The sequence below is a fragment of the Aphelocoma coerulescens genome, chromosome 9 (assembly GCF_041296385.1).
Source record: "Aphelocoma coerulescens isolate FSJ_1873_10779 chromosome 9, UR_Acoe_1.0, whole genome shotgun sequence".
NCBI classification, from domain to species: Eukaryota; Metazoa; Chordata; class Aves; order Passeriformes; family Corvidae; genus Aphelocoma; species Aphelocoma coerulescens.
The window spans coordinates 851,910-867,209 of NC_091023.1; the positions used below are offsets into that span (position 1 = coordinate 851,910).

Here is a 15,300-nt window from a genome sequence, read left to right on the forward strand (position 1 = left end):
TGGCTCTGGGTCCGGCTGCAGGTTCTGTTGTTGCCGAGGGCAGGGCAGAGCTGGTGGCCATGACTGTTAGTCCTCGCATAGTTGGCGTGGCTGGAAAAGCTTGAGTGGCTTGTGTGGTGTTCGGTCTGGCTGCAGGTTGGGTTGTTGCCGACAGTGGCGCTGGCGGCCGTGTGCCGGGTGCGGGGGGCATTGGGGCAGGGCAGGAAGGCGCTGGTGTGTGCTGGAGAGCGCTGCTGTGGGGCTGAGGGGTGCCTACGGCCATACCACCCTGAGAACGCCCGATATCGTCTGATCTCGGAAGCTAAGCAGGGTCGGGCCCGGTTAGTACTTGGATGGGAGACCGCCTGGGAATACCGGGTGCTGTAGGCTTCTTTTGCTGGGTCCTGGGCTCTGGGCCAGAGGTGCCTTGTTTTGCTTGGGCAGCGGTGCCAAGGAGCACAAGGGGGAGGGTGGCTCATGGGGCTTGCATGGCTTGCGTGGCTCTGGGTCCGGCTGCAGGTTCTGTTGTTTCCGAGGTCAGGGCAGAGCTGGTGGCCATGACTGTTAGTCCTCACATAGTTGGCGTGGCTGGAAAAGCTTGAGTGGCTTGTATGGCTCTGGGTCTGGCTGCAGGTTGGGTTGTTGCCGACAGTGGCGCTGGCGGCCGTGTGCCGGGTGCGGGGGGCATTGGGGCAGGGCAGGAAGGCGCTGGTGTGTGCTGGAGAGCGCTGCTGTGGGGCTGAGGGGTGCCTACGGCCATACCACCCTGAGAACGCCCGATCTCGTCTGATCTCGGAAGCTAAGCAGGGTCGGGCCCGGTTAGTACTTGGATGGGAGACCGCCTGGGAATACCGGGTGCTGTAGGCTTCTTTTGCTGGGTCCTGGGCTCTGGGCCAGAGGTGCCTTGTTTTGCTTGGGCAGCGGTGCCAAGGAGCACAAGGGCGAGGGTGGCTCATGGGGCTTGCATGGCTTGCGTGGCTCTGGATCTGGCTGCAGGTTCCCTTGTTTCCGAGGGCAGGGAAGAGCTGGTGGCCATGACTGTTAGTCCTCGCATAGTTGGCGTGGCGGGAAAAGCTTGAGTGGCTTGTATGGCTCTGGGTCTGGCTGCAGGTTGGGTTGTTGCCGACAGTGGCGCTGGCGGCCGTGTGCCGGGTGCGGGGGGCATTGGGGCAGGGCAGGAAGGCGCTGGTGTGTGCTGGAGAGCGCTGCTGTGGGGCTGAGGGGTGCCTACGGCCATACCACCCTGAGAACGCCCGATATCGTCTGATCTCGGAAGCTAAGCAGGGTCGGGCCCGGTTAGTACTTGGATGGGAGACCGCCTGGGAATACCGGGTGCTGTAGGCTTCTTTTGCTGGGTCCTGGGCTCTGGGCCAGAGGTGCCTTGTTTTGCTTGGGCAGCGGTGCCAAGGAGCACAAGGGCGAGGGTGGCTCATGGGGCTTGCATGGCTTGCGTGGCTCTGGATCTGGCTGCAGGTTCCCTTGTTTCCGAGGGCAGGGAAGAGCTGGTGGCCATGACTGTTAGTCCTCGCATAGTTGGCGTGGCGGGAAAAGCTTGAGTGGCTTGTATGGCTCTGGGTCTGGCTGCAGGTTGGGTTGTTGCCGACAGTGGCGCTGGCGGCCGTGTGCCGGGTGCGGGGGGCATTGGGGCAGGGCAGGAAGGCGCTGGTGTGTGCTGGAGAGTGCTGCTGTGGGGCTGAGGGGTGCCTACGGCCATACCACCCTGAGAACGCCCGATCTCGTCTGATCTCGGAAGCTAAGCAGGGTCGGGCCCGGTTAGTACTTGGATGGGAGACCGCCTGGGAATACCGGGTGCTGTAGGCTTCTTTTGCTGGGTTCTGGGCTCTGGGCCAGAGGTGCCTTGTTTTGCTTGGGCAGCGGTGCCAAGGAGCACAAGGGGGAGGGTGGCTCATGGGGCTTGCATGGCTTGCGTGGCTCTGGATCTGGCTGCAGGTTCCCTTGTTTCCGAGGGCAGGGAAGAGCTGGTGGCCATGACTGTTAGTCCTCGCATAGTTGGCGTGGCGGGAAAAGCTTGAGTGGCTTGTATGGCTCTGGGTCTGGCTGCAGGTTGGGTTGTTGCCGACAGTGGCGCTGGCGGCCGTGTGCCGGGTGCGAGGAGCATTGGGGCAGGGCAGGAAGGCGCTGGTGTGTGCTGGAGAGCGCTGCTGTGGGGCTGAGGGGTGCCTACGGCCATACCACCCTGAGAACGCCTGATCTCGTCTGATCTCGGAAGCTAAGCAGGGTCGGGCCCGGTTAGTACTTGGATGGGAGACCGCCTGGGAATACCGGGTGCTGTAGGCTTCTTTTGCTGGGTCCTGGGCTCTGGGCCAGAGGTGCCTTGTTTTGCTTGGGCAGCGGTGCCAAGGAGCTCAAGGGCGAGGGTGGCTCATGGGGCTTGCATGGCTTGCGTGGCTCTGGGTCCGGCTGCAGGTTCTGTTGTTGCCGAGGGCAGGGCAGAGCTGGTGGCCATGACTGTTAGTCCTCGCATAGTTGGCGTGGCTGGAAAAGCTTGAGTGGCTTGTGTGGTGTTCGGTCTGGCTGCAGGTTGGGTTGTTGCCGACAGTGGCGCTGGCGGCCGTGTGCCGGGTGCGGGGGGCATTGGGGCAGGGCAGGAAGGCGCTGGTGTGTGCTGGAGAGCGCTGCTGTGGGGCTGAGGGGTGCCTACGGCCATACCACCCTGAGAACGCCCGATCTCGTCTGATCTCGGAAGCTAAGCAGGGTCGGGCCCGGTTAGTACTTGGATGGGAGACCGCCTGGGAATACCGGGTGCTGTAGGCTTCTTTTGCTGGGTCCTGGGCTCTGGGCCAGAGGTGCCTTGTTTTGCTTGGGCAGCGGTGCCAAGGAGCACAAGGGCGAGGGTGGCTCATGGGGCTTGCATGGCTTGCGTGGCTCTGGATCTGGCTGCAGGTTCCCTTGTTTCCGAGGGCAGGGAAGAGCTGGTGGCCATGACTGTTAGTCCTCGCATAGTTGGCGTGGCGGGAAAAGCTTGAGTGGCTTGTATGGCTCTGGGTCTGGCTGCAGGTTGGGTTGTTGCCGACAGTGGCGCTGGCGGCCGTGTGCCGGGTGCGGGGGGCATTGGGGCAGGGCAGGAAGGCGCTGGTGTGTGCTGGAGAGCGCTGCTGTGGGGCTGAGGGGTGCCTACGGCCATACCACCCTGAGAACGCCCGATCTCGTCTGATCTCGGAAGCTAAGCAGGGTCGGGCCCGGTTAGTACTTGGATGGGAGACCGCCTGGGAATACCGGGTGCTGTAGGCTTCTTTTGCTGGGTCCTGGGCTCTGGGCCAGAGGTGCCTTGTTTTGCTTGGGCAGCGGTGCCAAGGAGCACAAGGGGGAGGGTGGCTCATGGGGCTTGCATGGCTTGCGTGGCTCTGGATCTGGCTGCAGGTTCCCTTGTTTCCGAGGGCAGGGAAGAGCTGGTGGCCATGACTGTTAGTCCTCGCATAGTTGGCGTGGCGGGAAAAGCTTGAGTGGCTTGTATGGCTCTGGGTCTGGCTGCAGGTTGGGTTGTTGCCGACAGTGGCGCTGGCGGCCGTGTGCCGGGTGCGGGGGGCATTGGGGCAGGGCAGGAAGGCGCTGGTGTGTGCTGGAGAGCGCTGCTGTGGGGCTGAGGGGTGCCTACGGCCATACCACCCTGAGAACGCCCGATCTCGTCTGATCTCGGAAGCTAAGCAGGGTCGGGCCCGGTTAGTACTTGGATGGGAGACCGCCTGGGAATACCGGGTGCTGTAGGCTTCTTTTGCTGGGTTCTGGGCTCTGGGCCAGAGGTGCCTTGTTTTGCTTGGGCAGCGGTGCCAAGGAGCACAAGGGGGAGGGTGGCTCATGGGGCTTGCATGGCTTGCGTGGCTCTGGATCTGGCTGCAGGTTCCCTTGTTTCCGAGGGCAGGGAAGAGCTGGTGGCCATGACTGTTAGTCCTCGCATAGTTGGCGTGGCGGGAAAAGCTTGAGTGGCTTGTATGGCTCTGGGTCTGGCTGCAGGTTGGGTTGTTGCCGACAGTGGCGCTGGCGGCCGTGTGCCGGGTGCGAGGAGCATTGGGGCAGGGCAGGAAGGCGCTGGTGTGTGCTGGAGAGCGCTGCTGTGGGGCTGAGGGGTGCCTACGGCTATACCACCCTGAGAACGCCCGATCTCGTCTGATCTCGGAAGCTAAGCAGGGTCGGGCCCGGTTAGTACTTGGATGGGAGACCGCCTGGGAATACCGGGTGCTGTAGGCTTCTTTTGCTGGGTCCTGGGCTCTGGGCCAGAGGTGCCTTGTTTTGCTTGGGCAGCGGTGCCAAGGAGCACAAGGGCGAGGGTGGCTCATGGGGCTTGCATGGCTTGCGTGGCTCTGGATCTGGCTGCAGGTTCCCTTGTTTCCGAGGGCAGGGAAGAGCTGGTGGCCATGACTGTTAGTCCTCGCATAGTTGGCGTGGCGGGAAAAGCTTGAGTGGCTTGTATGGCTCTGGGTCTGGCTGCAGGTTGGGTTGTTGCCAACAGTGGCGCTGGCGGCCGTGTGCCGGGTGCGGGGGGCATTGGGGCAGGGCAGGAAGGCGCTGGTGTGTGCTGGAGAGCGCTGCTGTGGGGCTGAGGGGTGCCTACGGCCATACCACCCTGAGAACGCCCGATCTCGTCTGATCTCGGAAGCTAAGCAGGGTCGGGCCCGGTTAGTACTTGGATGGGAGACCGCCTGGGAATACCGGGTGCTGTAGGCTTCTTTTGCTGGGTCCTGGGCTCTGGGCCAGAGGTGCCTTGTTTTGCTTGGGCAGCGGTGCCAAGGAGCACAAGGGGGAGGGTGGCTCATGGGGCTTGCATGGCTTGCGTGGCTCTGGGTCCGGCTGCAGGTTCCCTTGTTTCCGAGGGCAGGGAAGAGCTGGTGGCCATGACTGTTAGTCCTCACATAGTTGGCGTGGCTGGAAAAGCTTGAGTGGCTTGTATGGCTCTGGGTCTGGCTGCTGGTTGGGTTGTTGCCGACAGTGGCGCTGGCGGCCGTGTGCCGGGTGCGGGGGGCATTGGGGCAGGGCAGGAAGGCGCTGGTGTGTGCTGGAGAGCGCTGCTGTGGGGCTGAGGGGTGCCTACGGCCATACCACCCTGAGAACGCCCGATCTCGTCTGATCTTGGAAGCTAAGCAGGGTCGGGCCCGGTTAGTACTTGGATGGGAGACCGCCTGGGAATACCGGGTGCTGTAGGCTTCTTTTGCTGGGTCCTGGGCTCTGGGCCAGAGGTGCCTTGTTTTGCTTGGGCAGCGGTGCCAAGGAGCACAAGGGGGAGGGTGGCTCATGGGGCTTGCATGGCTTGCGTGGCTCTGGATCTGGCTGCAGGTTCCCTTGTTTCCGAGGGCAGGGAAGAGCTGGTGGCCATGACTGTTAGTCCTCGCATAGTTGGCGTGGCGGGAAAAGCTTGAGTGGCTTGTATGGCTCTGGGTCTGGCTGCAGGTTGGGTTGTTGCCGACAGTGGCGCTGGCGGCCGTGTGCCGGGTGCGAGGAGCATTGGGGCAGGGCAGGAAGGCGCTGGTGTGTGCTGGAGAGCGCTGCTGTGGGGCTGAGGGGTGCCTACGGCCATACCACCCTGAGAACGCCCGATCTCGTCTGATCTCGGAAGCTAAGCAGGGTCGGGCCCGGTTAGTACTTGGATGGGAGACCGCCTGGGAATACCGGGTGCTGTAGGCTTCTTTTGCTGGGTCCTGGGCTCTGGGCCAGAGGTGCCTTGTTTTGCTTGGGCAGCGGTGCCAAGGAGCTCAAGGGCGAGGGTGGCTCATGGGGCTTGCATGGCTTGCGTGGCTCTGGGTCCGGCTGCAGGTTCTGTTGTTGCCGAGGGCAGGGCAGAGCTGGTGGCCATGACTGTTAGTCCTCGCATAGTTGGCGTGGCTGGAAAAGCTTGAGTGGCTTGTGTGGTGTTCGGTCTGGCTGCAGGTTGGGTTGTTGCCAACAGTGGCGCTGGCGGCCGTGTGCCGGGTGCGGGGGGCATTGGGGCAGGGCAGGAAGGCGCTGGTGTGTGCTGGAGAGCGCTGCTGTGGGGCTGAGGGGTGCCTACGGCCATACCACCCTGAGAACGCCCGATATCGTCTGATCTCGGAAGCTAAGCAGGGTCGGGCCCGGTTAGTACTTGGATGGGAGACCGCCTGGGAATACCGGGTGCTGTAGGCTTCTTTTGCTGGGTCCTGGGCTCTGGGCCAGAGGTGCCTTGTTTTGCTTGAGCAGCGGTGCCAAGGAGCACAAGGGCGAGGGTGGCTCATGGGGCTTGCATGGCTTGCGTGGCTCTGGATCTGGCTGCAGGTTCCCTTGTTTCCGAGGGCAGGGAAGAGCTGGTGGCCATGACTGTTAGTCCTCGCATAGTTGGCGTGGCGGGAAAAGCTTGAGTGGCTTGTATGGCTCTGGGTCTGGCTGCAGGTTGGGTTGTTGCCGACAGTGGCGCTGGCGGCCGTGTGCCGGGTGCGGGGGGCATTGGGGCAGGGCAGGAAGGCGCTGGTGTGTGCTGGAGAGCGCTGCTGTGGGGCTGAGGGGTGCCTACGGTTATACCACCCTGAGAACGCCCGATCTCGTCTGATCTCGGAAGCTAAGCAGGGTCGGGCCCGGTTAGTACTTGGATGGGAGACCGCCTGGGAATACCGGGTGCTGTAGGCTTCTTTTGCTGGGTCCTGGGCTCTGGGCCAGAGGTGCCTTGTTTTGCTTGGGCAGCGGTGCCAAGGAGCACAAGGGCGAGGGTGGCTCATGGGGCTTGCATGGCTTGCGTGGCTCTGGATCTGGCTGCAGGTTCCCTTGTTTCCGAGGGCAGGGAAGAGCTGGTGGCCATGACTGTTAGTCCTCGCATAGTTGGCGTGGCGGGAAAAGCTTGAGTGGCTTGTATGGCTCTGGGTCTGGCTGCAGGTTGGGTTGTTGCCGACAGTGGCGCTGGCGGCCGTGTGCCGGGTGCGAGGAGCATTGGGGCAGGGCAGGAAGGCGCTGGTGTGTGCTGGAGAGCGCTGCTGTGGGGCTGAGGGGTGCCTACGGCCATACCACCCTGAGAACGCCCGATCTCGTCTGATCTCGGAAGCTAAGCAGGGTCGGGCCCGGTTAGTACTTGGATGGGAGACCGCCTGGGAATACCGGGTGCTGTAGGCTTCTTTTGCTGGGTCCTGGGCTCTGGGCCAGAGGTGCCTTGTTTTGCTTGGGCAGCGGTGCCAAGGAGCTCAAGGGCGAGGGTGGCTCATGGGGCTTGCATGGCTTGCGTGGCTCTGGGTCCGGCTGCAGGTTCTGTTGTTGCCGAGGGCAGGGCAGAGCTGGTGGCCATGACTGTTAGTCCTCGCATAGTTGGCGTGGCTGGAAAAGCTTGAGTGGCTTGTGTGGTGTTCGGTCTGGCTGCAGGTTGGGTTGTTGCCAACAGTGGCGCTGGCGGCCGTGTGCCGGGTGCGGGGGGCATTGGGGCAGGGCAGGAAGGCGCTGGTGTGTGCTGGAGAGCGCTGCTGTGGGGCTGAGGGGTGCCTACGGCCATACCACCCTGAGAACGCCCGATATCGTCTGATCTCGGAAGCTAAGCAGGGTCGGGCCCGGTTAGTACTTGGATGGGAGACCGCCTGGGAATACCGGGTGCTGTAGGCTTCTTTTGCTGGGTCCTGGGCTCTGGGCCAGAGGTGCCTTGTTTTGCTTGAGCAGCGGTGCCAAGGAGCACAAGGGCGAGGGTGGCTCATGGGGCTTGCATGGCTTGCGTGGCTCTGGATCTGGCTGCAGGTTCCCTTGTTTCCGAGGGCAGGGAAGAGCTGGTGGCCATGACTGTTAGTCCTCGCATAGTTGGCGTGGCGGGAAAAGCTTGAGTGGCTTGTATGGCTCTGGGTCTGGCTGCAGGTTGGGTTGTTGCCGACAGTGGCGCTGGCGGCCGTGTGCCGGGTGCGGGGGGCATTGGGGCAGGGCAGGAAGGCGCTGGTGTGTGCTGGAGAGCGCTGCTGTGGGGCTGAGGGGTGCCTACGGTTATACCACCCTGAGAACGCCCGATCTCGTCTGATCTCGGAAGCTAAGCAGGGTCGGGCCCGGTTAGTACTTGGATGGGAGACCGCCTGGGAATACCGGGTGCTGTAGGCTTCTTTTGCTGGGTCCTGGGCTCTGGGCCAGAGGTGCCTTGTTTTGCTTGGGCAGCGGTGCCAAGGAGCACAAGGGCGAGGGTGGCTCATGGGGCTTGCATGGCTTGCGTGGCTCTGGATCTGGCTGCAGGTTCCCTTGTTTCCGAGGGCAGGGAAGAGCTGGTGGCCATGACTGTTAGTCCTCGCATAGTTGGCGTGGCGGGAAAAGCTTGAGTGGCTTGTATGGCTCTGGGTCTGGCTGCAGGTTGGGTTGTTGCCGACAGTGGCGCTGGCGGCCGTGTGCCGGGTGCGAGGAGCATTGGGGCAGGGCAGGAAGGCGCTGGTGTGTGCTGGAGAGCGCTGCTGTGGGGCTGAGGGGTGCCTACGGCCATACCACCCTGAGAACGCCCGATCTCGTCTGATCTCGGAAGCTAAGCAGGGTCGGGCCCGGTTAGTACTTGGATGGGAGACCGCCTGGGAATACCGGGTGCTGTAGGCTTCTTTTGCTGGGTCCTGGGCTCTGGGCCAGAGGTGCCTTGTTTTGCTTGGGCAGCGGTGCCAAGGAGCTCAAGGGCGAGGGTGGCTCATGGGGCTTGCATGGCTTGCGTGGCTCTGGGTCCGGCTGCAGGTTCTGTTGTTGCCGAGGGCAGGGCAGAGCTGGTGGCCATGACTGTTAGTCCTCGCATAGTTGGCGTGGCTGGAAAAGCTTGAGTGGCTTGTGTGGTGTTCGGTCTGGCTGCAGGTTGGGTTGTTGCCAACAGTGGCGCTGGCGGCCGTGTGCCGGGTGCGGGGGGCATTGGGGCAGGGCAGGAAGGCGCTGGTGTGTGCTGGAGAGCGCTGCTGTGGGGCTGAGGGGTGCCTACGGCCATACCACCCTGAGAACGCCCGATATCGTCTGATCTCGGAAGCTAAGCAGGGTCGGGCCCGGTTAGTACTTGGATGGGAGACCGCCTGGGAATACCGGGTGCTGTAGGCTTCTTTTGCTGGGTCCTGGGCTCTGGGCCAGAGGTGCCTTGTTTTGCGTGGGCAGCGGTGCCAAGGAGCACAAGGGGGAGGGTGGCTCATGGGGCTTGCATGGCTTGCGTGGCTCTGGGTCCGGCTGCAGGTTCTGTTGTTTCCGAGGTCAGGGCAGAGCTGGTGGCCATGACTGTTAGTCCTCACATAGTTGGCGTGGCTGGAAAAGCTTGAGTGGCTTGTATGGCTCTGGGTCTGGCTGCAGGTTGGGTTGTTGCCGACAGTGGCGCTGGCGGCCGTGTGCCGGGTGCAGGGGGCATTGGGGCAGGGCAGGAAGGCGCTGGTGTGTGCTGGAGAGCGCTGCTGTGGGGCTGAGGGGTGCCTACGGCCATACCACCCTGAGACTGCCCGATATCGTCTGATCTCGGAAGCTAAGCAGGGTCGGGCCCGGTTAGTACTTGGATGGGAGACCGCCTGGGAATACCGGGTGCTGTAGGCTTCTTTTGCTGGGTCCTGGGCTCTGGGCCAGAGGTGCCTTGTTTTGCTTGGGCAGCGGTGCCAAGGAGCTCAAGGGCGAGGGTGGCTCATGGGGCTTGCATGGCTTGCGTGGCTCTGGGTCCGGCTGCAGGTTCTGTTGTTGCCGAGGGCAGGGCAGAGCTGGTGGCCATGACTGTTAGTCCTCACATAGTTGGCGTGGCGGGAAAAGCTTGAGTGGCTTGTATGGCTCTGGGTCTGGCTGCCGGTTGGGTTGTTGCCGACAGTGGCGCTGGCGGCCGTGTGCCGGGTGCAGGGGGCATTGGGGCAGGGCAGGAAGGCGCTGGTGTGTGCTGGAGAGCGCTGCTGTGGGGCTGAGGGGTGCCTACGGCCATACCACCCTGAGAACGCCCGATCTCGTCTGATCTCGGAAGCTAAGCAGGGTCGGGCCCGGTTAGTACTTGGATGGGAGACCGCCTGGGAATACCGGGTGCTGTAGGCTTCTTTTGCTGGGTCCTGGGCTCTGGGCCAGAGGTGCCTTGTTTTGCTTGGGCAGCGGTGCCAAGGAGCTCAAGGGCGAGGGTGGCTCATGGGGCTTGCATGGCTTGCGTGGCTCTGGGTCCGGCTGCAGGTTCTGTTGCTGCCGAGGGCAGGGCAGAGCTGGTGGCCATGACTGTTAGTCCTCACATAGTTGGCGTGGCTGGAAAAGCTTGAGTGGCTTGTGTGGTGTTCGGTCTGGCTGCTGGTTGGGTTGTTGCCGACAGTGGCGCTGGCGGCCGTGTGCCGGGTGCGGGGGGCATTGGGGCAGGGCAGGAAGGCGCTGGTGTGTGCTGGAGAGCGCTGCTGTGGGGCTGAGGGGTGCCTACGGCCATACCACCCTGAGAACGCCCGATCTCGTCTGATCTCGGAAGCTAAGCAGGGTCGGGCCCGGTTAGTACTTGGATGGGAGACCGCCTGGGAATACCGGGTGCTGTAGGCTTCTTTTGCTGGGTCCTGGGCTCTGGGCCAGAGGTGCCTTGTTTTGCTTGGGCAGCGGTGCCAAGGAGCACAAGGGCGAGGGTGGCTCATGGGGCTTGCATGGCTTGCGTGGCTCTGGATCTGGCTGCAGGTTCCCTTGTTTCCGAGGGCAGGGAAGAGCTGGTGGCCATGACTGTTAGTCCTCGCATAGTTGGCGTGGCGGGAAAAGCTTGAGTGGCTTGTATGGCTCTGGGTCTGGCTGCAGGTTGGGTTGTTGCCGACAGTGGCGCTGGCGGCCGTGTGCCGGGTGCGGGGGGCATTGGGGCAGGGCAGGAAGGCGCTGGTGTGTGCTGGAGAGCGCTGCTGTGGGGCTGAGGGGTGCCTACGGCCATACCACCCTGAGAACGCCCGATATCGTCTGATCTCGGAAGCTAAGCAGGGTCGGGCCCGGTTAGTACTTGGATGGGAGACCGCCTGGGAATACCGGGTGCTGTAGGCTTCTTTTGCTGGGTCCTGGGCTCTGGGCCAGAGGTGCCTTGTTTTGCTTGGGCAGCGGTGCCAAGGAGCACAAGGGCGAGGGTGGCTCATGGGGCTTGCATGGCTTGCGTGGCTCTGGATCTGGCTGCAGGTTCCCTTGTTTCCGAGGGCAGGGAAGAGCTGGTGGCCATGACTGTTAGTCCTCGCATAGTTGGCGTGGCGGGAAAAGCTTGAGTGGCTTGTATGGCTCTGGGTCTGGCTGCAGGTTGGGTTGTTGCCGACAGTGGCGCTGGCGGCCGTGTGCCGGGTGCGGGGGGCATTGGGGCAGGGCAGGAAGGCGCTGGTGTGTGCTGGAGAGCGCTGCTGTGGGGCTGAGGGGTGCCTACGGCCATACCACCCTGAGACTGCCCGATATCGTCTGATCTCGGAAGCTAAGCAGGGTCGGGCCCGGTTAGTACTTGGATGGGAGACCGCCTGGGAATACCGGGTGCTGTAGGCTTCTTTTGCTGGGTCCTGGGCTCTGGGCCAGAGGTGCCTTGTTTTGCTTGGGCAGCGGTGCCAAGGAGCACAAGGGCGAGGGTGGCTCATGGGGCTTGCATGGCTTGCGTGGCTCTGGATCTGGCTGCAGGTTCCCTTGTTTCCGAGGGCAGGGAAGAGCTGGTGGCCATGACTGTTAGTCCTCGCATAGTTGGCGTGGCGGGAAAAGCTTGAGTGGCTTGTATGGCTCTGGGTCTGGCTGCAGGTTGGGTTGTTGCCGACAGTGGCGCTGGCGGCCGTGTGCCGGGTGCGAGGAGCATTGGGGCAGGGCAGGAAGGCGCTGGTGTGTGCTGGAGAGCGCTGCTGTGGGGCTGAGGGGTGCCTACGGCCATACCACCCTGAGAACGCCCGATCTCGTCTGATCTCGGAAGCTAAGCAGGGTCGGGCCCGGTTAGTACTTGGATGGGAGACCGCCTGGGAATACCGGGTGCTGTAGGCTTCTTTTGCTGGGTCCTGGGCTCTGGGCCAGAGGTGCCTTGTTTTGCTTGGGCAGCGGTGCCAAGGAGCTCAAGGGCGAGGGTGGCTCATGGGGCTTGCATGGCTTGCGTGGCTCTGGGTCCGGCTGCAGGTTCTGTTGTTGCCGAGGGCAGGGCAGAGCTGGTGGCCATGACTGTTAGTCCTCGCATAGTTGGCGTGGCTGGAAAAGCTTGAGTGGCTTGTGTGGTGTTCGGTCTGGCTGCAGGTTGGGTTGTTGCCAACAGTGGCGCTGGCGGCCGTGTGCCGGGTGCGGGGGGCATTGGGGCAGGGCAGGAAGGCGCTGGTGTGTGCTGGAGAGCGCTGCTGTGGGGCTGAGGGGTGCCTACGGCCATACCACCCTGAGAACGCCCGATCTCGTCTGATCTCGGAAGCTAAGCAGGGTCGGGCCCGGTTAGTACTTGGATGGGAGACCGCCTGGGAATACCGGGTGCTGTAGGCTTCTTTTGCTGGGTCCTGGGCTCTGGGCCAGAGGTGCCTTGTTTTGCTTGGGCAGCGGTGCCAAGGAGCACAAGGGCGAGGGTGGCTCATGGGGCTTGCATGGCTTGCGTGGCTCTGGGTCCGGCTGCAGGTTCTGTTGTTTCCGAGGTCAGGGCAGAGCTGGTGGCCATGACTGTTAGTCCTCACATAGTTGGCGTGGCTGGAAAAGCTTGAGTGGCTTGTATGGCTCTGGGTCTGGCTGCAGGTTGGGTTGTTGCCGACAGTGGCGCTGGCGGCCGTGTGCCGGGTGCGGGGGGCATTGGGGCAGGGCAGGAAGGCGCTGGTGTGTGCTGGAGAGCGCTGCTGTGGGGCTGAGGGGTGCCTACGGCCATACCACCCTGAGAACGCCCGATATCGTCTGATCTCGGAAGCTAAGCAGGGTCGGGCCCGGTTAGTACTTGGATGGGAGACCGCCTGGGAATACCGGGTGCTGTAGGCTTCTTTTGCTGGGTCCTGGGCTCTGGGCCAGAGGTGCCTTGTTTTGCTTGAGCAGCGGTGCCAAAGAGCACAAGGGCGAGGGTGGCTCATGGGGCTTGCATGGCTTGCGTGGCTCTGGATCTGGCTGCAGGTTCCCTTGTTTCCGAGGGCAGGGAAGAGCTGGTGGCCATGACTGTTAGTCCTCGCATAGTTGGCGTGGCGGGAAAAGCTTGAGTGGCTTGTATGGCTCTGGGTCTGGCTGCAGGTTGGGTTGTTGCCGACAGTGGCGCTGGCGGCCGTGTGCCGGGTGCGGGGGGCATTGGGGCAGGGCAGGAAGGCGCTGGTGTGTGCTGGAGAGCGCTGCTGTGGGGCTGAGGGGTGCCTACGGTCATACCACCCTGAGAACGCCCGATCTCGTCTGATCTCGGAAGCTAAGCAGGGTCGGGCCCGGTTAGTACTTGGATGGGAGACCGCCTGGGAATACCGGGTGCTGTAGGCTTCTTTTGCTGGGTCCTGGGCTCTGGGCCAGAGGTGCCTTGTTTTGCTTGGGCAGCGGTGCCAAGGAGCACAAGGGCGAGGGTGGCTCATGGGGCTTGCATGGCTTGCGTGGCTCTGGATCTGGCTGCAGGTTCCCTTGTTTCCGAGGGCAGGGAAGAGCTGGTGGCCATGACTGTTAGTCCTCGCATAGTTGGCGTGGCGGGAAAAGCTTGAGTGGCTTGTATGGCTCTGGGTCTGGCTGCAGGTTGGGTTGTTGCCGACAGTGGCGCTGGCGGCCGTGTGCCGGGTGCGAGGAGCATTGGGGCAGGGCAGGAAGGCGCTGGTGTGTGCTGGAGAGCGCTGCTGTGGGGCTGAGGGGTGCCTACGGCCATACCACCCTGAGAACGCCCGATCTCGTCTGATCTCGGAAGCTAAGCAGGGTCGGGCCCGGTTAGTACTTGGATGGGAGACCGCCTGGGAATACCGGGTGCTGTAGGCTTCTTTTGCTGGGTCCTGGGCTCTGGGCCAGAGGTGCCTTGTTTTGCTTGGGCAGCGGTGCCAAGGAGCTCAAGGGCGAGGGTGGCTCATGGGGCTTGCATGGCTTGCGTGGCTCTGGGTCCGGCTGCAGGTTCTGTTGTTGCCGAGGGCAGGGCAGAGCTGGTGGCCATGACTGTTAGTCCTCGCATAGTTGGCGTGGCTGGAAAAGCTTGAGTGGCTTGTGTGGTGTTCGGTCTGGCTGCAGGTTGGGTTGTTGCCAACAGTGGCGCTGGCGGCCGTGTGCCGGGTGCGGGGGGCATTGGGGCAGGGCAGGAAGGCGCTGGTGTGTGCTGGAGAGCGCTGCTGTGGGCCTGAGGGGTGCCTACGGCCATACCACCCTGAGAACGCCCGATATCGTCTGATCTCGGAAGCTAAGCAGGGTCGGGCCCGGTTAGTACTTGGATGGGAGACCGCCTGGGAATACCGGGTGCTGTAGGCTTCTTTTGCTGGGTCCTGGGCTCTGGGCCAGAGGTGCCTTGTTTTGCTTGGGCAGCGGTGCCAAGGAGCACAAGGGCGAGGGTGGCTCATGGGGCTTGCATGGCTTGCGTGGCTCTGGGTCCGGCTGCAGGTTCTGTTGTTTCCGAGGTCAGGGCAGAGCTGGTGGCCATGACTGTTAGTCCTCACATAGTTGGCGTGGCTGGAAAAGCTTGAGTGGCTTGTATGGCTCTGGGTCTGGCTGCAGGTTGGGTTGTTGCCGACAGTGGCGCTGGCGGCCGTGTGCCGGGTGCAGGGGGCATTGGGGCAGGGCAGGAAGGCGCTGGTGTGTGCTGGAGAGCGCTGCTGTGGGGCTGAGGGGTGCCTACGGCCATACCACCCTGAGACTGCCCGATATCGTCTGATCTCGGAAGCTAAGCAGGGTCGGGCCCGGTTAGTACTTGGATGGGAGACCGCCTGGGAATACCGGGTGCTGTAGGCTTCTTTTGCTGGGTCCTGGGCTCTGGGCCAGAGGTGCCTTGTTTTGCTTGGGCAGCGGTGCCAAGGAGCTCAAGGGCGAGGGTGGCTCATGGGGCTTGCATGGCTTGCGTGGCTCTGGGTCCGGCTGCAGGTTCTGTTGTTGCCGAGGGCAGGGCAGAGCTGGTGGCCATGACTGTTAGTCCTCACATAGTTGGCGTGGCGGGAAAAGCTTGAGTGGCTTGTATGGCTCTGGGTCTGGCTGCCGGTTGGGTTGTTGCCGACAGTGGCGCTGGCGGCCGTGTGCCGGGTGCAGGGGGCATTGGGGCAGGGCAGGAAGGCGCTGGTGTGTGCTGGAGAGCGCTGCTGTGGGGCTGAGGGGTGCCTACGGCCATACCACCCTGAGAACGCCCGATCTCGTCTGATCTCGGAAGCTAAGCAGGGTCGGGCCCGGTTAGTACTTGGATGGGAGACCGCCTGGGAATACCGGGTGCTGTAGGCTTCTTTTGCTGGGTCCTGGGCTCTGGGCCAGAGGTGCCTTGTTTTGCTTGGGCAGCGGTGCCAAGGAGCTCAAGGGCGAGGGTGGCTCATGGGGCTTGCATGGCTTGCGTGGCTCTGGGTCCGGCTGCAGGTTCTGTTGCTGCCG

The 15,300-nt window shown here is 63.1% G+C and overlaps 32 non-coding genes across 32 annotated transcripts; all 32 read left to right on the forward strand.

Moving 5' to 3' along the window:
- The first annotated feature begins 250 nt into the window (after positions 1-250).
- LOC138115550 (5S ribosomal RNA) lies at positions 251-369 on the forward strand. Its single transcript, XR_011153461.1, has one exon. It is a non-coding gene; the product is annotated as a 5S ribosomal RNA (ribosomal RNA).
- A 358-nt stretch (positions 370-727) lies between these two features.
- Positions 728-846, forward strand: LOC138115878 (5S ribosomal RNA). Its single transcript, XR_011153781.1, has one exon. It is a non-coding gene; the product is annotated as a 5S ribosomal RNA (ribosomal RNA).
- A 358-nt stretch (positions 847-1,204) lies between these two features.
- LOC138115551 (5S ribosomal RNA) lies at positions 1,205-1,323 on the forward strand. Its single transcript, XR_011153462.1, has one exon. It is a non-coding gene; the product is annotated as a 5S ribosomal RNA (ribosomal RNA).
- A 358-nt stretch (positions 1,324-1,681) lies between these two features.
- On the forward strand, positions 1,682-1,800 carry LOC138115879 (5S ribosomal RNA). Its single transcript, XR_011153782.1, has one exon. It is a non-coding gene; the product is annotated as a 5S ribosomal RNA (ribosomal RNA).
- Positions 1,801-2,158: 358 nt separating this feature from the next.
- LOC138115366 (5S ribosomal RNA) lies at positions 2,159-2,277 on the forward strand. Its single transcript, XR_011153281.1, has one exon. It is a non-coding gene; the product is annotated as a 5S ribosomal RNA (ribosomal RNA).
- Positions 2,278-2,635: 358 nt separating this feature from the next.
- Positions 2,636-2,754, forward strand: LOC138115881 (5S ribosomal RNA). Its single transcript, XR_011153784.1, has one exon. It is a non-coding gene; the product is annotated as a 5S ribosomal RNA (ribosomal RNA).
- Positions 2,755-3,112: 358 nt separating this feature from the next.
- Positions 3,113-3,231, forward strand: LOC138115882 (5S ribosomal RNA). Its single transcript, XR_011153785.1, has one exon. It is a non-coding gene; the product is annotated as a 5S ribosomal RNA (ribosomal RNA).
- Positions 3,232-3,589: 358 nt separating this feature from the next.
- LOC138115883 (5S ribosomal RNA) lies at positions 3,590-3,708 on the forward strand. Its single transcript, XR_011153786.1, has one exon. It is a non-coding gene; the product is annotated as a 5S ribosomal RNA (ribosomal RNA).
- A 358-nt stretch (positions 3,709-4,066) lies between these two features.
- On the forward strand, positions 4,067-4,185 carry LOC138115284 (5S ribosomal RNA). Its single transcript, XR_011153198.1, has one exon. It is a non-coding gene; the product is annotated as a 5S ribosomal RNA (ribosomal RNA).
- Positions 4,186-4,543: 358 nt separating this feature from the next.
- LOC138115885 (5S ribosomal RNA) lies at positions 4,544-4,662 on the forward strand. The gene has a single exon (XR_011153787.1). It is a non-coding gene; the product is annotated as a 5S ribosomal RNA (ribosomal RNA).
- A 358-nt stretch (positions 4,663-5,020) lies between these two features.
- On the forward strand, positions 5,021-5,139 carry LOC138115465 (5S ribosomal RNA). The gene has a single exon (XR_011153377.1). It is a non-coding gene; the product is annotated as a 5S ribosomal RNA (ribosomal RNA).
- A 358-nt stretch (positions 5,140-5,497) lies between these two features.
- On the forward strand, positions 5,498-5,616 carry LOC138115886 (5S ribosomal RNA). Its single transcript, XR_011153788.1, has one exon. It is a non-coding gene; the product is annotated as a 5S ribosomal RNA (ribosomal RNA).
- A 358-nt stretch (positions 5,617-5,974) lies between these two features.
- LOC138115552 (5S ribosomal RNA) lies at positions 5,975-6,093 on the forward strand. Its single transcript, XR_011153463.1, has one exon. It is a non-coding gene; the product is annotated as a 5S ribosomal RNA (ribosomal RNA).
- A 358-nt stretch (positions 6,094-6,451) lies between these two features.
- LOC138115386 (5S ribosomal RNA) lies at positions 6,452-6,570 on the forward strand. Its single transcript, XR_011153300.1, has one exon. It is a non-coding gene; the product is annotated as a 5S ribosomal RNA (ribosomal RNA).
- Positions 6,571-6,928: 358 nt separating this feature from the next.
- On the forward strand, positions 6,929-7,047 carry LOC138115887 (5S ribosomal RNA). The gene has a single exon (XR_011153789.1). It is a non-coding gene; the product is annotated as a 5S ribosomal RNA (ribosomal RNA).
- Positions 7,048-7,405: 358 nt separating this feature from the next.
- LOC138115553 (5S ribosomal RNA) lies at positions 7,406-7,524 on the forward strand. The gene has a single exon (XR_011153464.1). It is a non-coding gene; the product is annotated as a 5S ribosomal RNA (ribosomal RNA).
- A 358-nt stretch (positions 7,525-7,882) lies between these two features.
- LOC138115388 (5S ribosomal RNA) lies at positions 7,883-8,001 on the forward strand. The gene has a single exon (XR_011153302.1). It is a non-coding gene; the product is annotated as a 5S ribosomal RNA (ribosomal RNA).
- A 358-nt stretch (positions 8,002-8,359) lies between these two features.
- Positions 8,360-8,478, forward strand: LOC138115888 (5S ribosomal RNA). The gene has a single exon (XR_011153790.1). It is a non-coding gene; the product is annotated as a 5S ribosomal RNA (ribosomal RNA).
- Positions 8,479-8,836: 358 nt separating this feature from the next.
- On the forward strand, positions 8,837-8,955 carry LOC138115554 (5S ribosomal RNA). The gene has a single exon (XR_011153465.1). It is a non-coding gene; the product is annotated as a 5S ribosomal RNA (ribosomal RNA).
- Positions 8,956-9,313: 358 nt separating this feature from the next.
- On the forward strand, positions 9,314-9,432 carry LOC138115683 (5S ribosomal RNA). The gene has a single exon (XR_011153594.1). It is a non-coding gene; the product is annotated as a 5S ribosomal RNA (ribosomal RNA).
- Positions 9,433-9,790: 358 nt separating this feature from the next.
- Positions 9,791-9,909, forward strand: LOC138115889 (5S ribosomal RNA). Its single transcript, XR_011153791.1, has one exon. It is a non-coding gene; the product is annotated as a 5S ribosomal RNA (ribosomal RNA).
- Positions 9,910-10,267: 358 nt separating this feature from the next.
- LOC138115890 (5S ribosomal RNA) lies at positions 10,268-10,386 on the forward strand. Its single transcript, XR_011153792.1, has one exon. It is a non-coding gene; the product is annotated as a 5S ribosomal RNA (ribosomal RNA).
- A 358-nt stretch (positions 10,387-10,744) lies between these two features.
- On the forward strand, positions 10,745-10,863 carry LOC138115555 (5S ribosomal RNA). Its single transcript, XR_011153466.1, has one exon. It is a non-coding gene; the product is annotated as a 5S ribosomal RNA (ribosomal RNA).
- A 358-nt stretch (positions 10,864-11,221) lies between these two features.
- Positions 11,222-11,340, forward strand: LOC138115684 (5S ribosomal RNA). Its single transcript, XR_011153595.1, has one exon. It is a non-coding gene; the product is annotated as a 5S ribosomal RNA (ribosomal RNA).
- Positions 11,341-11,698: 358 nt separating this feature from the next.
- Positions 11,699-11,817, forward strand: LOC138115891 (5S ribosomal RNA). Its single transcript, XR_011153793.1, has one exon. It is a non-coding gene; the product is annotated as a 5S ribosomal RNA (ribosomal RNA).
- A 358-nt stretch (positions 11,818-12,175) lies between these two features.
- Positions 12,176-12,294, forward strand: LOC138115893 (5S ribosomal RNA). Its single transcript, XR_011153795.1, has one exon. It is a non-coding gene; the product is annotated as a 5S ribosomal RNA (ribosomal RNA).
- Positions 12,295-12,652: 358 nt separating this feature from the next.
- LOC138115556 (5S ribosomal RNA) lies at positions 12,653-12,771 on the forward strand. The gene has a single exon (XR_011153467.1). It is a non-coding gene; the product is annotated as a 5S ribosomal RNA (ribosomal RNA).
- A 358-nt stretch (positions 12,772-13,129) lies between these two features.
- Positions 13,130-13,248, forward strand: LOC138115270 (5S ribosomal RNA). Its single transcript, XR_011153184.1, has one exon. It is a non-coding gene; the product is annotated as a 5S ribosomal RNA (ribosomal RNA).
- Positions 13,249-13,606: 358 nt separating this feature from the next.
- LOC138115894 (5S ribosomal RNA) lies at positions 13,607-13,725 on the forward strand. Its single transcript, XR_011153796.1, has one exon. It is a non-coding gene; the product is annotated as a 5S ribosomal RNA (ribosomal RNA).
- A 358-nt stretch (positions 13,726-14,083) lies between these two features.
- Positions 14,084-14,202, forward strand: LOC138115558 (5S ribosomal RNA). The gene has a single exon (XR_011153469.1). It is a non-coding gene; the product is annotated as a 5S ribosomal RNA (ribosomal RNA).
- Positions 14,203-14,560: 358 nt separating this feature from the next.
- On the forward strand, positions 14,561-14,679 carry LOC138115685 (5S ribosomal RNA). The gene has a single exon (XR_011153596.1). It is a non-coding gene; the product is annotated as a 5S ribosomal RNA (ribosomal RNA).
- Positions 14,680-15,037: 358 nt separating this feature from the next.
- Positions 15,038-15,156, forward strand: LOC138115895 (5S ribosomal RNA). Its single transcript, XR_011153797.1, has one exon. It is a non-coding gene; the product is annotated as a 5S ribosomal RNA (ribosomal RNA).
- The last annotated feature ends 144 nt before the right edge of the window (positions 15,157-15,300 follow it).